At 36.3% G+C, this 18939-nt stretch overlaps 1 long non-coding RNA gene across 1 annotated transcript; it reads right to left on the reverse strand.

Moving 5' to 3' along the window:
* Positions 1-621: 621 nt before the first annotated feature.
* LOC107976084 (uncharacterized) lies at positions 622-4198 on the reverse strand. Its single transcript, XR_001719723.3, has 3 exons — positions 4115-4198; positions 1642-1800; positions 622-959 (listed from the first exon to the last, which is right to left on the reverse strand). It is a non-coding gene; the product is annotated as an uncharacterized LOC107976084 (long non-coding RNA).
* Positions 4199-18939: the final 14741 nt, after the last annotated feature.

Genomic DNA, 18939 nt, shown 5'->3' on the forward strand with positions numbered 1-18939 from the left:
CACATGTACCCTGGAACTTAAAAAATAAAATAAAATAAAAAGAAGAAATCAGATTATACAGGACAAATTACTTGGAAACTTATTAAAATAAGGATACTTCAAAGAAAAAGCTATGAAATGCGACTAAAGTTATAGTTAGTTTTCAAATACACAAACCATTCAACTTAAGGAGTTAGGAAAAAACAATAAAAGAAAATTGCTATCAGTTAGAGACAACGTATGTTTTTGCTTCTAATTTAAATTAAAGCCAAGTAGAGAGTAACAACTTAATTGTTCCATATATATATAAATGAGAATTTATAAGTAAGGATTTAATAAATATAAAAGATAAAATGAATGAGGTATGAATGATCTAAAAAACAAAACCAATAGCATTTGTAAAGTTAACATTAATAAAAAGAGCTGTTAGATGATTTTTAAAGAGGGGCTTGGCAGCCAATATTTATTTATGTTTGCCTGTTTCTGTGATATTTTTCTATATTGCAGAAAACAAAGGTCCTTCTACGACTAATGAAATTCAACATCAAGAACTGGAAACATCTGAAGTTTTACCCTTCTTTCAAGCTATCATGTTAGTCTGCCACTGCTTCATGGAAGCTGCCAGAAGACATGAGACTCTTAGGCTAGATATTAATGACTTTATTATTCAGAACAGCAAAAACCAGAGTATCAGCATTTGCATTGGTTCTGGAAGACACAAATCTACAGGATAATACAAAGAAGTCTGGGTAATACCTGCACACATAATGGGGTGGGGTACAAGAGAGGAATTCTAAACATAGGGTACCTGAATCTTTTAAAATGAGCAGTAATTCTATCTGGTCTTCACCCTAGAAAGAGACATTTTCTCTGTCATTTGCTATATAAACATCCTTCAAAAGATAATTTGAAATAAAGTCAGTGAGTGCCTTCATTTGCAAGATGTCCAGAAATGTGAGAGACCCATGGAAAACAGTCTCCTAGCAGAAAAAAAGAGAAGGAAGCACAATTAGTGAGTAAGCAGCTGATTTGTAGATTTGTAGGATTATAATAAAGCAGATTGAAATTTTTGCCTGCATTTTCCCAATATTATCCAGCTGAATCACCCACTTTGATGCTGAAGGCAGCTGAGGAAATAAGTAGTGGTTTCTCGCAATTCCTTACTTCCCAATTTCTTGAATCTAACAGATCTTTGCTGTCTCTTCCAAACCAGGTTTTCAAATTGTTTTGTAAGGTTATAGTTTGCTTTATTAATTTTTTCTTGCTCATTATATTTAGTGTGTCTTTCACTTTTCTGACCAAACCCTGGCTGATATGATAGATAATGTAAGGATGTGGTTCAGAAAACAGATTCTCGCAGATGGGAATCTGTGATTTGCCATTGGAAGGCCATAGTGACCCCATCATCAGTGGAAAGTAGGATACTAGTAGTTGAAAGAAAACAATGGCAAACAACTTGTGTTTACAGAGGTACGAAATACTAAACCAGAAACAGGATTTGATCATGTGGTTTGCAAACTTAAAAGGAAAATTAAATTCTTAATTATGCCAGGGCTTCAATGTAAAAGTTGGGGTATTGATTAAGAAAGAGTAGAATTCCAGGAATTGGGATGAAAACTTTTTGATGAATTCCAAAAAGTCTGAGGACTTCAAACTGCCTACCTCATTGATCCTTAATTTCCATCAGAAACAGCCCATCTTTTCTGTTTGAGAACATCAGTCTTCCTTCACCTGAAGATTCTAAATGACCTCAATGATGTGTCCTCTTGTAAGGCAATGCCAATTTTATTCAATACCTACTACCTCTCATTGCTTCCAGATCTATAATTAGAGGATGAACACAAGACAAGTTGGGAATAACTACAAAGTCTAATCCGAGGGATAGCACATACACGAAAACAGAAACATTATCTTTCAAATTTACCTTCACACAAACCAGGGGAGGAATGTAGGGAGGAATGACTGTAAACGTTTTGAAGCAGCACACACACACAAAAATACCATACCAGGTACCAGATTAGATTACTGATATGGGTACCTTTACTGGAGATTCTGGTGTGACTGTGACCTCAAGCAGGTGGGAGTGGTTCTCGTAGTTTATTCAGTCTGTTGATTTAAATCTGAACATAGCAGTGACCTAAATTAAATAAGGTTGAGGTGCCAGAATGTCCTTAGTTTAATGTAGACTAATGCATCTAAAAGCTTAAGGAAATAGGAATGATGGAGGATGTTTTCATGGGAAACTCACATATTTTCCCTTATTGTGTCCCTGAGGAGGATTTAGAGAACACTTCCTTCACCAAAGCTTTAAGAGATACCAGGGAAGGCAGATCCAGCATTGTTGCAAAGGTAGTGGTGGCTGTTCTTTGCAGGCAAGGAAAGACTGTGACAGATTTAGCCTCTTACATGGACTCATTGATTTTAAAGAAATAAAAGATCTCAGAATGACAGAAGCCGAATAGTAGCACTACCAACTGCCAGACACAAGGAGGTTCAATTACCATAAAGGGAAGAAGGGTACAGCAGAGTGGCTTGGCTGGGTCTAGGTCTTGATAGTTAAGTAGCCTACTAACATTTTGTATAATATATACTTGATCTGGATATTTGATTGAAAAATAAAACTATAGGTTTAGTGATTAGAGATCTGAATTGAGTCACTACAAAGCAGAGTCACAGCCTCTCACTGAAATGCCATATTTAATCTAGTACGTAGATCCAGAAGTTTTTGAATGAAGAACAAGCAGATTCCCTTTGGGAGAACCCCAACAAAATTACCATGAGTAGGTACTACAAATAATCCTTTTAGCCTTCCATCAACTAAACTATGGCAATTTACCAGGGGACACCATGCATTGAATAATGCAAATGGCCAGATTTCTAAGGCATTTTTGGACGTAAGTCCCAAACTGACCCTAAAACATGGAGCTTCAAACTGCTACGGCGAGACTGGTCTTATTGTGATCAGGCAATACGTGAGATTTTGGCTGCCAATAATGTCTATCAAGTTGGAATGTCTACTAATGTCTATTAAGTTGTAATAGTCATACTCAGCAACTGACAGAGTCCCCACATTGGGTTTCTGCCCTTTAGAAGACAGCCACTATAATAGGAAGGGAAAAATAGAAGCCGAGGGAGTGCTTCTCTCTAGCAAAGCAATAAATGAAAATTAAGGCCAAATCAAGGGCCGTTGCAAACTACTGCCACTATCAAATATGTGAAAATGCAGAGTAAATTTTTAAATATCACATTCCTATTTAACTCAACTATTTGTTTTGTGAAGAAGACATACAGATCTTGCAGAATCTCAGTTGATTGTCATGAAATTAATCAGGTGGTGACTCTAATTTTGGTTGCTGTTCCAGATGTGGTATCTTTAATGGAGTAAATCAATTTAGCTCCTATTATCCAGTATATAGTTAATATTCGGGTATTTATCTGGAACTTTTTAATATAATTTGTGAAAAACAACAGAAAACAATTTGCTTTCATTTGGCAGAGACAGTAGTATGTCTTCATCATCTTACCTAAGGACTATATAAACTGTTTCTCTCTCACAATAGTTTCTACAGGAAACCATCACACAGAATATAAAGTAGGAGGCTTAGTAACAGAGATATCTAGTGAAAGTGTATGTGAACGCTCACAAAAACATTCCAGAGAAGGCTTTCAATAATAGTTGTACACAACCCATTCTGTGCAAGTCAGTTTGCCTCTTTTCTTAGTCATTTCATCACTGGATTCATGAATAAAATGGCCATTATGAAGATGAAGTCTAAACAAAGATTTTTATTCTGAGAAAGCTCATGTGGCAATCATGACAGCCAAAGAATGAAACAACCAATAGTGTAGACCAAACCGAGGCCCTGATATAGAACCATTTCCTAGTGTGACTAGTGAGCCAGTCAGTGGCAGAATAATTACTTTGGACCCCCGCCATTCTGGAAGGGAAGAAAACATTGCCTTTAGAAAAGATAATTTGGATATAAATTTGTATTTCTTCCCCCACATTGCTTTCACCAGCATCACCACCTGCATATAATACCTTATTCTCTCACTTGGTATCCCACATAATATGGCTTCGGACCAAAGAGCTCATTTTACAGTGAAAGTAGTCACTCATATCAATGAGACTTACTGGTGCTACCATGTACCACATTGTCTGAAGATGCTGTCTTAATGAAATAGCCCGACGGTCTATTGAAGAAACAGTACGTCACCTGCTGGGAGGACAAGAAGAGCCAACACATACACATAAAAGCTTGCAAGTCCAAGGTATCTTCTGACAAGATGTACAATATATTCCAATAGCAATTGATAGCAATAATGACTAATAAATACATGATGCTGTTTCTACAATAGTCAGGACACATGGCTTTGAGAATGAAGGGGCTGGAGTGGGAATATTCCCTGCCCTGTTACCTCAACAATGCACCCAGTAAAAATTTTGTTTTCTCTTCCTGTAACTTTGAACTCTGCTGGATTATTCAGTTTAATTCTCACAAAAAAAAAATTGTTCTATTCAACTGGAAATTGAGAATTCCATGGAACCACCTTGAGCTCCTTATACCACTGACTCAATGGACAAGGGAAGAGTTAAAGGTCTGAGATGATTGATTCTGATTATTAAGGGAAAATAGGGTTGCTAGGGTTGCTTTTACGCACTCTTAGCCATTACTACTAATGCCTATTGCTGCTGTTGCTACTGCTGCTGCTAATACTACTGGGAACACTTTAGGAATAATATTTAGTCACCCAACCAGGTAAAGAACTGCAGCCAGACCAGAAATGCCAGCTGAGAGACAAGGGGCAAGAACTAGATACTGGAAGAAGGAAGTTGTAAAACCCAACTCCAACCTCATGGCTTGTTGCTATGTGTATTTTCAACTCTGCTTTGTTTACATATGTACATGATGGCAAATGTGGACTGAAACAAAAAGTTAAGATTAAAAAGATGTTATTTGACTTGCATAAAACTAAATAAGTCTAAAAGAAACTAAATAATTAAGCCTTCAAACAATGCTGTTTTTAAAGTTTGTAGCATTTCCACTTCTGAAATTATTAAAGCTTAAACCCTCACTACGATTTTGGGGCTAACCTGTTTTCCTTGTGTATGTGTCTGAATTTATGCATATTAACCAAATGACATTTTTTCCTCTCTCTTACCTTACCATTGCATATATAATGTGTGCTGTTGCTGGTGGTGATCCTTCTAATTTAGTTGTAAAATATCAAAGAGGGATTTTATGGTAGGTATGCATATTTTCTTCCCTGCTTTGTTTTGCATATATTTTTATGAATACATTAATTTTTCTCCTCCTTCTTTTTCTCTTTCCTGGGCAGGGGAAAATAAAGTTATTGACATATTTCCAAAACTTCCACTGGATATCCTTGTTCATTTTCTCCCAAGATCTGCAGGAACAAATGCAAACATTGGCTACAGGAGAAGAAATATTCCACTCCTCACTTGAGGGAGCTGTAATCTGTTTTCCTGCTGCATCCTTTCCCTTAAATGTTTTTCCAGGGTGTTGCAGAGCCACAGAACCCTTGGTAATTTTGCCAAGAACAAATTGTGAAGTAGCTTCTGAACCCATTACCTACTAAGATTTTATTGTTCATCTTAATTTTACAAAATGTCCATCCTTGGCCAAAACATTCTCTTCCTTAAATAACAAGAGATTGTGTAAGTAATTCTTAGAAGGCTCAACTGTATAGACTCCCTTTGGCCAAAGGAGCAAATCCTGGATTGAGTTTTTGAAATATCTTTTTAAAAATTATTTATTGCATAACAAATTAAAGAGGGCCTATAAGTTTTTTTTTTTTTTTTTTTTTTTTTTTTTTTTTTTTTTTTTTTTTTAACAGCTGTTGAGCTATTGCTCTTCTGTGATAAAATCCCGTAGAAGATTTAACCTGCTATGGATTTCTGGGAGGTCACAGGGCTAAGTAAACTCGGAATTTGGGGTAAGCTTTTTCAAACAAAGTCACTGAATAGATGTGGATGAGGAAAAAAGCCTGTGAAAGGCATCAGGCACTGCAAACAACAGCTGCAGCTGCAAACCGGAAAGCATTCATATCCCTGTGTGACAGTTTGCTCCTCAGCCTTCCTAGGATTAGGGTGTGCACGCAAACAACACAGATAACACGAGAAAGAGTCGTTTATATCCTTACAATGTTTGCATTTATGTGCACGAGGGTACAAAAGGTGACATAGAAACATATTTGAAACATTGCTCTGTGACTAAGAACTTAGTCTTATCATTAAAGTAATAAACTGTGTGAACTGCCCTAATTTATGCTAAATCTCTCAGAAGCACCAAGCAGCTCAGCTGTTGCTGCTAGACCTCAGCACCTTAAAGATTGGGGATTCCGTGCTCTCTGGTGACAACCCTTGAGGACAAAACAGGCCTATTGGAGAAAGCCATTTATCAGAGCCCTCCTTTGACACAGGGATGCAGGGTGTTTGGACTTCAGGGGACTGCTGTGGAGACGGAGGAGAAGGAGAGAAAGGATAAGTCTACCCTATGCTCTAGAGAAGAGACAGCTGGCTACATATTCTTTCCAACCACACTTGTTCCTACTGGTAGTGCAATCAGGAACAATCTCTAAAATCTATTGCTGCGTATCTAGTATCTGCTTTGAGACATGGAGTCTAATTTTTTGTTTGCTTGTTTACATAGTTTATTTGATTTCTTTTCTAATCTGATGTTAAATAACATCTATAATTTTGCACTTAAAGTGTAAATTATCATATAAAGAGAACAGTAACAGGATTTCACAAACACTTGTCGTTCTGTCTTATATCAAAATAATATAAAATACTAAGACCTTTATATTAGATATCAGTATGTAGACTCTCATTATTTTGGTATGTAATGTACATTTTAGAGCACCTACCATAAAAATATGATAAATCATGTTGAAATAAATGATTTTTAAGAGAAATTGACATATGATTTTAAGCTAAGTGTATTTCAATCATATTGTATTTTTTTTGCCTAAAATGTTTTATTTCCTTTGTCACCATAGTGAAAAATTATCAGCAAAATATATCTACTGTTATTATAACAACCATGAAAACATTTCCAAATTTATTTTGCCAATCTCTTTAAGGGGCAAAGAACATTCACATTTAAAATATGATGAAAACAAAGTTGCTTAGCTTTAAGTGAAAACTTAACCACTTCGAGAGCAATGATCATACAGAGTATGTTAAGAAGAACTTTCACTGAGAGACAAAGAAGAATTTTGTCTTTCTAACTTAGTGAATCAAGGGACAGAAATGGAGAGAGAGGTAAAGAAGGATTTTGTCTTTCTAAATTAATGAACCAAGGGATAAAAATGGAGATTTTAGAAGAGAAAGTCACACTAATTCTCTGCAATTGGAGGTTTCCCAGAAATACATCTGGGAAATGTATTTCCCAGGCCTGAGAGTCAACCTCTTGTAAGTCAGTGTTATATGGTGGTTACATCATCACCTCATCTTCATAGACGCAATAACTTGGTGGAAATTTGGGTATGATTAGATATTTTTCAATGAGTATTAGTCATAAAAATAACTTTTAAAAAAATTAATAGATTTCAGAAGCAGTTTTAGGTCTGTAGGGAAAAAATGAGCAAAAAGTGCAGAGAGCGCCGTACACCCCTTGCACTGCCACCGAGTTCCCCTGTTCTTAACACCTTTCATTAGTGTGGTACATCTGTTACAATTGATGAGCTAATATTGATATGTTATCTTTCACTAAAGCCAAAATGTGCCTAGAGTTTACTGTTTGTGTTGTATATTCTATGGGTTTTGACACATGTAAAATGACCTGTATCCATCATTATAGTATCATACAGAATGATAGCTTTCACTGTTATATTGCATTTTCATTTAATATTTTTTAAACAATTTACTGAACACATTTTGGGTTAAACCAGCTTTCATGTCGTGCTGAAAGTTCTCCAATTGTTCTTCCAGATTATTCATTTATCTCCTTTCATCCTGCTCTGTACCCCTGGTGGTGACCTCTACAGAATGCATTACTGGGACTCTGCCGAATTTGGGTAGTTTACTCAGTGAAAATTATCAGCAGGTGATCAGAGGAGGGGAGGAGAGGGAGGTCAGGGTGTTTACTCCCTGCTCCTTCCCTGTCTATTTGGGTTCTTTCTTTCTTTCTTTTTTTACTGTACTTTAAGTTCTAGGGTACATGTGCACAACGTGCAGGTTTGTTACATAGGTATACTTGTGCCTTGTTGGTGTGCTGCACCCATTAACTCATCATTTACATTAGGTATTTCTCCTAATGCTATCCCTCCCCCAGTCCCCCACCCTCGTGGCAGGCCCCGGGGTGTGATGTTCCCCACCCTGTGTCAAAGTATTCTCACTGTTCAACTCCCACCTATGAGTGAGAACATGCGGTGTTTGGTTTTCTCTCCTTGTGATAGTTTGCTCAGAATGATGGTTTCCAGCTACATCTATGTCCCTGCAAAGGACATGAACTCATCCATTTTTTGTGGCTACATAGTATTCCATGGTGTATATGTGCTACATTTTCTTAATCCAGTCTATCATTGATGGGCATTTGGGTTGGTTCAAAGTCTTTGCTATTGTGAATAGTGCCGCAATAAACATAACGTGTGTGCATGTCTTTATAGTAGCATGATTTATAATCCTTTGGGTATATACCCAGTAATAGGATCGCTTGGTCAAATGGTATTTCTGGTTCTAGATCCTTGAGGAATCGCCATACTGTCTTCTACATGGTTGAACTAATTTACATGCCCACCAACCATGTAAAAGTGTTCCTATTTCTCCACATCCTCTCCAGCATCTGTTGTTTCCTGACTTTTTAATGATCGCCATTCTAACTGGTGTGAGATGAAATCTCATTGTGGTTTTGATTTGCATTTCTCTGATGACCAGTGATGATGAGCATTTTTTCATGTGTCTGTTGGCTGCATAAATGTCTTCTTTTGAGAAGTGTCTGTTCATATCCTTTGCCCACTTTTTGATGGGGTTGTTTGTTTTTTTCTTGTAAATTTAAGAGCTTCTGCACAGCAAAAGAAACTACCATTAGAGCGAACAGGCAACCCACAGAATGGGAGAAAATTTCTTCAATGTACCCATCTGACAAAGGGCTAATATCCAGAATCTACAAAGAACTATTTGGGGTTTTGGCAATGACTGTGTTCCTTTACCCATAGCTACAGCAAGCCCCTCTTCCACAGGTTCGGCTCGTACCTGGTTCTAGAAACAGCTCCCTCCTCTGTCCTCTGGGGGCTAGGGGTGGTAAATTCTTCCTGTTGTGACTAGTCCTTGGGTATTTTACCATCTTTTGTTAGTTTCTTTATGCTGCCCACACTTTTGTAAATAGACCCTTCAATAAGTTCTTTTCAATTACCCCTTGAGTCTGCATCTGTCTCTGTAGAAAGAACACACACCTATTTCATTGAATTTTTACAATACTGTTAGAAATTCCAGCCTGTAGACTTAACTTATTCTCATTTTATATTATGTTCAAAAATTAAGGTAAAATTGAGGCTTGGGAAGATTAAAACATTGCCCAATATCACAGACTAAATATATCTTGAGCCAGGGATAAGAATCAGGACTTAGGGGTCTTCACTTCTTGTATAGCCATCTCCCCATGCACAGTAGTATCTGGAAAAATGCTTTGCTATTGTGTGGTATGTTCATCATTATGCAACAAAAAAAATCAATAAGAAAGAAACTATCTATTTTGGAAACAGTGAGTCTGTAAGTGAACTGAATAATTTAGAAAGTGATGAAGTAATACATATGTTAACTAATTTAACTGAGCCGTTTCACAAGTATACATATTTTAGAACATGTTGTACATGATAAGTATATACAATTTTATTTGCCAATTGAAAAAAACTTAAATTTTAAAAAGTGATGTGAATATTGTGGAGGTCCTTTTGTATTTTGTCATTTTCTGAGATTTTGGATGAGAAGTGGAAAATTTATTAGCATACATTTACATATTCATGAAAGAATATATTTTACACATAAAATTCATTGACTTTTAAAGGCTTCTTTTCAGGTCCTTAATGGTTTGGATAGGTTATTTTATACCTATATTAATATTAATATGAAAGAAAAAATATTTGATTTGTAGAGATGTTTTACTGAATGTAGAAAAATCTCATATAATTTAGGATTAATAGGTATTTTGAAAGAATTCAGCACATTAATAAAACATTGATCAAATAACTAAGGCCTTGGATTTCCACAAAGCACTGACATTGCCCCTTGTAATAACCTAGAGCCAAGATGGAGAAATATGGCTTAGGTTAGACGAAACAGAGATTCGAATTAATTATTGGGCAGTGAAATATAAGGGATGAATTCAATAGATTGGATTGTTGTTAGGAAAAATAGTTAGCTGGAACTCTTATGTAGTGAGTCTCACCCTTGGCCATACAGGGGAATCACCTGGAATACAGTGGAATACCAAAGCCTGGATCCTACCCTGATTTAATCATATTGTAGCCTGGGCAATGTGATCTTTAAAAACTTCCTGGTGATTTTGATGTGTAACCAAAACGGAATTGAAGAAGAAATCAAAGATAGATTTCTGGTATTGACAACATCTACAGTATGTCCTGAAGAGGGGTGTGTGTGTTTGCGTGCATGTGTGTGTGCACGTACATGCACAAAGCATTCTAGACGCAAACAGTGGCATAAAAAAAGACATGGAGACTATGATGTATGCGGGAGCCACAGCTGAATTTTATTATTAGAGAGTAAATATGTGGCCAATATTAAAACTTAAGAGGTAGGCTTAATGCTTAGTTTCCTGTATTCTATACTGAGGACAACAAAGAGTCACTAACATTATATCTGAAATGCATTTTAAAAGTGCTCCCTGTGCTGTAGTATGGAGAAATGGTTTGGAAGTAAATCACATGACATGCAAGGAAACCATTTATGGCATTTTAGTTTAGGGCATTGGTGGCCTGGATTAAAGTGGTGATAGCAGTGATGGAGAAAAGCAAATGTACTCACAAGATATTTTGAAAAATTTGGTGACTGCTGTGGTTTGAATGTGTCCCCCAAAGTTTGTGTGTTGAAAACTTAATCCCCACTGTAACAATGTTGGGAGGTAGAAGCCAATTAGTGGTGATTAGGTTGTGATGGCAGAGCACTCATGAATGGATTAATGCCATTATCACAGAAATGAGTTGGTTATCTTGAGAGTAGGTTTGTTACAAAATCTAGTTTGGCCCCTCTTGCTCTTCTTCTCACCCTCTTTTGGCATTCCACCTTCTGCCATTAGATGATAGGGCATGAAGGCTCTCACCAGATGCTGGAACCATGCTCTTGGACTTTCTAGCCTCCAGAATCATGAGCCAAGTACATTTCTGTTTGTTATAAATTACCCAGTCAGTGATTTTCTGTTAAAGCAATGCAAAGCAGACTAAGACAGTGATGGAGTGCATATGAGGTAAAATACTGGAAGGAGTCAACAGTGACAAATATTCTTTCCAGAGTATCAAATTTCTTATACTATAATCTAGCACTTCCTGATAAGAAAATCTGGGAGATTCATTATCTCAAAACATATTTAGCCAAAAATCAGGGAATGGTGTTTATTGCAGTTAAATTGCACTCTTAGCTTTTAAACGCCATTGATTAGAAAGAAAAAGTTATAAATTAACATTGTCGCAATTGACCCGTATACATCATCTTGAGATGAGTGGAGTTTTCATGTACAACAAAAAATTATTGCAGGTGCACAAATGATGTATGTATTTAAAATCTAACTCAATTAATTATATGAAGAAAAGAAAGACGCTTTGTCAAATTTTAAAATAAAACTGATATATGTGTTTCATTTTGCTTTCAAAATGTCAGTTACAGCTCTCTTTAAGGAACACAGTGGTGAGAAAACACAACACTTCAAAACTCCACTAAGAACTACTTTGTAGAAATGGCAAGTTTAAGAGCAGAGTATTTGACAAGGTTCTGGAAATCCTAAAGGAAAAATTTCCAAATATAATATCAAAGTGAGAAGTGAATCTGAGAGATGGATGTTGCCATAATTTTCAATGGTAACTCAGCTCCCTCAATAGATTCTTTATGAGCATTTGGAAAGAAAAAGTAATGGTTATAGTTAGAAAATGAAAATAGTACATTTAATTCTCCTGGCTCAATATATAGTAAAGGTATTGTGGATACACCGCTTGCCTAATTCAATCATTGACTTATCTGGGCTTCACCACTCATTACAATACATTGAGGTATTCACATCAATGGGGCTAATTTGTATATAAATATATAATTCCATATAAATTGTAGGTTACAGCCTACATGGAGATAATAGTTATGAGATTATCTATATTTTCATATATTGTTTTATTTTTTATTTCAATTCAACTAGATGAATATGCTTTTTGTCATCCTTGAGGGATACATTAAACTCATTTTCTCAATATCATGTCCTTTCAGTTATATAACTTCTATGCCCAAAATACTGTATCAGTCATTGGCTTTCCATAAGAATATTATGGCAGGTAAAAACCAAAACTATTGACTCTTAGGTAGATTTATGTGGTGATGATTTCATTGGTGATGTTCTCCCATTTAATATCATTTTTTGGAAAGCTATCTCATTATAGCTCATGTGTGTGTGTCTGTGTGTGTGTGTGAGTGTGTCACAGAGAGAAAGATGTGAAATTTGCTGAAAAATTTCTCCATCAAAACTAGAAAGAAGATTCTGAGATGGTAAAAATGTAATAAAACAGCTAACAGACAGGATTTTAAATGTTCTTACCACAAATAAATGATAAATATATGAAGTAATCATTATGATAATTAGCCTGATTTGATCATTTCACAATTGAAACACCGTATCCCATAACGGTATCCCATAATGTATCCCAATATTGTGTTCCATAAATATATACAATTATTATTTGTCAGTTAAAAGTAAAAGTTTAATGGTATCAAAAGTTAGAGCCATTTTAATGTAAAAAACACCCAATAGTTCCCTCTACTGAAATCCACTGTGTTTTTAGAAACCAAGTCCTAAAGCAAACTGTTAAATATGAACTAAGCAGGTGTTTCTGCACACTGCTAACGATTAATGGTCACTGCCTTTGGTGAAAAATTTCAAATGAGTACAATTTGTGAAAAATATACATGTAATTGTATTATGTAAATTCAGTGTATATATCCTTTCTGAGCTTATTTTAACTGTATATATTTTTTAGGTTTCTGTCCTTGGGGAATATCATGGGAGTTATTTAGTCTTTATGTAAAATTTTAATTATTTAGGATTATAGGTTTGTATGATTACAATAAGACACTGCAGAAGTCAGCTGTGGCTTAAGTGTTAAGAGAACAGAGTAACAATATCCAGGGGCCAATGTAGACATTGCTTAGGATGTTGACAGTATAGCTTCATTAACCAAATCACATATAGCATATGTTGTGGTCTAAGAAAGGATCAGAATAAAGTTCTTATAGCGAAAGGAACATCAGATGCTGCAAAAACTTTAGCAAGTGTAATAGGAGCTTGCATAGTTAAGATGTTACCTTGCTGTCCCTCTGAGTGTCAACAAATATGATGAAGCTCATTTACAGTGAAGAATAAAGGAGGATACAACAATTGGAATTTCTCAAAAGAAGAGGAAGGAAAAAGTTTGAACTGAAGGCATTTTATTGACATTAAAGAGACGGTGAGGTGGACATTGTTGAATTGCATTGATGATGAAATGCTTGACAGGAATACATTACACTTGGTGACCCAAAAGTTTTCCTTGCAATTAAAGGTGAGGGTAGGCTTATTTGGGTGTGCACACACCATGGGAAATATATAATTCTTAGGGCCCTAGTATATGCTGAGTATCTTTCCAGGTCCTAGAATGCAACATTGTGTCTGGGAGAGAGGGAGAGAGGGAGTGAGGGCATGGGGGGCAGATGCAGAAACACTTTCTTCACTTTGTATTTTCACATGAACCTGAAATTAATCTCTTGGAGAGGTTACCTTGTAAATATCTTGAGAAATGTCAGGCAATTTTTTTTTTTTTTTTTTTTTTAGACGGAGTCTTTCTCTGTCGCCCAGGCTGGAGTGCAAGTGGCGCGATCTCGGCTCCCTGCAAGCTCCGCAATTTTTATAGAAAGAAAATCTAGTAATTTAACATTCTTCCTTTCGCTTTCCCTTCTAAAGTAAATATTTTCTCTTAAAAATAAAAATAAACAAATAACTAAATAGAAAAGGGGGTATTTTTGTTGTATTTTTAAATTTTCTTTCACAGAATAGACCAAAGTTTTAAGCATTCTGTATCTCTTAGTTTCTATTAAATAGGGCTTTTCTCTTTTTATTCTATGTTGTAAGAAGCCATTCAAATATTTTTGGGCACAAATTTGAGGAATGCACATGAAACATTAAAAACTATGGGCTTAGGAGTCAGAAAAACCAGAGTTTGTATCAGGTTTGTCACTTATTAGCTGCCTGACCATAGGCAAGTTACTGAACCACTTGGAGATTTGTTTTTTTCTTCTATAAAATAATGATATTTTGGAGGATTAAAGTGTCTTACAATTGGTCATTTTTATACTCTTTCTCCATCATCATCATTATTATTATAAATATTCTCTTTTGCCAGATGAAAAATATTAGTAGGAAAAAATCAAAATAAGCAATATTTGTGCAAGTAAATACAATAATACTTAATTGTTATGTTTAATATCCTAACATGCTCCCATACATTATAGAAATAAAAGAACCGTTATTTTGGATGAAGTTTTCGCCTTTCATCTTGTCTTTTCCTACTTTGCAAGTAAATAAGTAGTTAGGCAGAAGGAATGAAGGTAGAATCCTTGAAACTAAACATTAGATAGTATTTACATAATTGAAAGTTGACTACATGGGATCTTTCATAATAATTGATTTATCTGCATTTTTTCAAACAGCTTCCCACAAGCCAGAGGCAAGCAAGTCAAAGAAAATTATTAGAAAAAAATATATAGACAAGTTGTCTGAAAAAGGACTTATAGTTGGTATAAGTTTTGGGGAGCTATAGTTGCTAAATTAGTGTTTTACCATAAATATCCTGAATTACTTCTGCTGAAACAGTTAGTGAAGTTTTCGTGAAAATAGCATTGAATTTCTTCAAAAGTCAAAGCTCATTTCAGCTATATAATAGTTTTCATAGCAATAAATATATTTTCAGAATTGAGCTTCTATAAAAAAGTTTAAGTAATATCACAAAATAAACCAGAAAGCCTATTAGTAGACAAGTAATGTTTTCAGTTCCAAGCAGTTTTCCTCTTCAAGTATTTGAGGTTGTTCATTTCATAACATGGTTACTATGATTGGAATAATGTACTAGTAAGAGTGATAAGAAATTATTTTTGTCATTATTCATCTCAATTTTGAGGCATGTGAAAAGGAACTTTGTTGTATGTGGTATAACGTATTATTCAAGTTCAGATGTGACAGATGTCACATGTGAATTTAAAAAAACAGATTTCCCATTACTGGGTATCTACCCAAAGGAAAAGTCGTCATTATATCAAAAAAAAACCACCTACACATGAATGTGTATTGCAACACAATTGCAAAGATATGGAACCCACCTAAGTTCCCATCGACCAAAGAGTCGATAAAGAAAATGTGGTATACATATACCATAGAAAGCTACTCATTAAAAAAATGAAATAATGTCTTATGCAGCAACTTGGATGGAGCTGGAGGCCCTTATTCCAAGTGAAGAAACTCAGGAATGGAAAACCAAATATCATATGTTCTCACTTACAAGTGGGAGCTAAGCTATGGGCATATAAAGGATTACAGAGTGGTATAATGGACTATGGAGACTCGGAAGTTGGAGGGTGGGAGGTGGGTGTGGGATAAAAAGCTACATATTGGGTATAATGTACACTACTTTGGTGAAGGGGGCACTCAAATCTCAGACTTCCCTGCTATAATATTCATCCATGTAATCAAAAGCCACTTGTTCCTCAAAAACTATTGATATTTAAAAAATCAAATTTATTGAATCACAGTATTTTACACATAGAAAGTAATAGATCGTTTAATTAAGTTCTTTCACTTTATTAATGAGAACATTGGGGAATAAAAGGGTGACTTTCTGAAAGACCAACAGCTGATTTCCTGTATTTTAAATCTGAATGAAGAGTAGTTTTGGTTCCTAATATAGTGATGAGCTACAAAAATATACACATTTATGTCATCTGTGCAATTGCAAACCCTCTTCTTATTCATGGGCCTGTTTTTTAAATCTATTTATGGATATTATTTCTCTGTTTTTATGGTGATGATGATGATGGTAAAAATAATGAGACCATAAAGACTGACAGTGTAAGGATCAGCTTTACTGATTTCAATAGATCTCAATTTCCATTAGGATTTCATAACCACTAAAAAGATTCAATGATACAATTTTCACATATGTGTCAATTAGACCCACAGTGCTCCCTAAATCTTCCCATCCTTCCCACCAATTCTGTTGCTACTCAAAGTGTGGTCTGCACTGGGGTAACCTAGGAGCTTGTTAGAAAGCACAATCTCACGTCCTATCCCAAACGTACTGATTCAGAATCTGCATTTTAACAAGATCTCCAGATAATAGTGAGCAGTAGTTGCTCTAGAGCAACTTTGATGGACCCCATGTGCCTCTTTGATAAGAAGTTAGACTGGTTAATGGGGATTCTCTGAGTATGACTTTAAGGTTACAAATTTCATTATGCTTTTTGGTTTGGGGCAGGCACAGACCAACGCAATCCAGAGTCTTTTTGTGGCGCCTCCAAAATGTTTGCTATTGCTGAGAAGAGAGGAATATTAGACTCTCATATCAGAATTTGGTGAAAGTTGTATTGGTTACCATTTCATGGCTGTGTGGTGTACTCTACACTTAGAACGGAGACAGTGCACTTAATAGAAGTGGCTTTGCATTGCATAGCTGTTAAAACTTTTCCAGCAAATGCTACCAGCTAAATTATAAGGGTGAATTAAAGAGTGCCCTTTATAAATAGTCACAAAAGGCCTCTGCAGCTGATTATAGTGTGGGTGTAATTTGGAGAAAGGTTTGCTGTAGGCATGAAATCATAGTACTGCTATTGGAATAGAGTCAAGAGCCTAGCCATTTCCAGTAGCTGTATCACCACCTGCTAGTATACTTATTCAGATTTGAGTCAGAGGGATGCATGAAGTCTAATGAGTCATCAAGTCTTCACCTAAAACACGTAATCTACCTATTCCTTTTCAAATGAGACTTGTTTGAGTCAGACCCTTGCCTATGAGCTGACCTGAAGTCTTAAATGCTTTTTTGCCAAATGAATTGCTTAACACAAATTGCTTAACAGTTTTTGTTCTGAGTTAGTCCCAAAATTTTGTCTGGGTCTCAGTTCTCCTGGAAATCTTCATACATGAAGACGAGTCCTGGCTGAGGGTGGTGGCTCATGCCTGTAATCCCAACACTTTGGGTGGCTGAGTTGGCAGGATTGCTTGAGCCCAAGAGTTCAAGACCTTCCTGGGCAACAAAGCCAGACCCCGTCTCTACAAAAAATTTAAAAGTTAGCTGGGTCTGATGGCTTGCGGTGGGAGGATTGCTTAAGCCCAGGAGGTAGAGGGTGCAGTTAGCTGTGATCATGTCACTGTACTTCAGCATAAGTGGCAGAGCCAGACTCTGTCTCAAAAAAAAAAAAAAAAAAAAGACAGGGCTAAGGAATCTTATCTTGGACTCCTCCTTGGCTGCTGGTTTGATTCTCCAGCCAAATATTTCTAGCACTAAGCCAGCCTGAGAGTCATTGGTCTTAGAATCAGAATGACCCAGAAAATGCATCTTATCATTGCTGTCATTAACAAGTTGCTTGCCACTATGATCTGCTGTGCCTTGGGGACTGTTAGCTAGGGAGTAGTTCCCTCTTGCTAGGACTACTTTTCCTGCTAAATAGCCTTCCCATGCCCGTCTGATTTGGACAGGGATTTTTGACAGTATATCTGTGTGTGTGTGTGTGTCTGTGTGTGTGTGAAACTCTTATGTGTCTTCTATAATAATAATAGCTACATTTATATAGAACTTACCGTGTACAAGGCATTGTTTTAGTATTATATGTATATGTAAGTGTGTGTATATATATGTGTGTATATATACACATGATCTCATTGAATCCTTACTATAACAATGATGTAGGTGGTAGTATTATTTGTTTTACAGGTAGGGAGACTGAGGCATAGAAATGTTGAGTGCCTTGATCAAGGCCATAAAGCTAAAAAAGAGAGGCCAAGATTCTATTCAATCCCAGGCAGTAGAGATCCTAATTTCTACTGTAATTGCAGATTAGTTGATGATACTCCTGACTTTGGTGGAGGAATCAGGGCACAGGAATAGAGGAAACCCTGAGAATGGGGACCTCTAATTAGGGACTGGGAGGAAGACAGTCTCTAGCTTTCACAGGGACCTAAAGCGACAGGGTAGTGAAACAAAAGAGAGACGGGCAATTCCTCCTGTCTTCTCTGGCTAAAAAACAAGGGGAGCAGAAAGCCAAGGGGACCATGCTAGAAGGCCAAATAAGGAACAAGTCACAAATTCCTCATTCCAAGGAGAAGATGCCAACTCCTAGGCAGGTCCATGTGGCTAGTCAATTAGGGTCTCAAGGAGACACATGCAAAGAGCTTTACCATTGATCTACTTTCTCTGAGCAGGAAAGAGCCAGACTGACCCTAAGGCAGTTGGACAGACTGTCAGCAGTTAAATAGAAGGATGTGGGCTGATGGAAGCAGATCTGAAAAATCCTGTCTCAGTTGTCCATTCCCAGATGGAGGGAGGAAGCTCTTGTGGGCAGAACAGGGTGTGGACGGGTGAGCTGTAATTTCTTGGGGACTGGAGAGAACATAATTCAGCCAGGCCTACTCTCTTCCTACTTTATGCAAAATATTTCCAGCTGTGTTCATTAGCTTATATAATCTTGAATATTGAGAATAAGAT

This window comes from Pan troglodytes, chromosome 6 (assembly GCF_028858775.2).
Source record: "Pan troglodytes isolate AG18354 chromosome 6, NHGRI_mPanTro3-v2.0_pri, whole genome shotgun sequence".
Lineage (NCBI taxonomy): Eukaryota > Metazoa > Chordata > Mammalia > Primates > Hominidae > Pan > Pan troglodytes.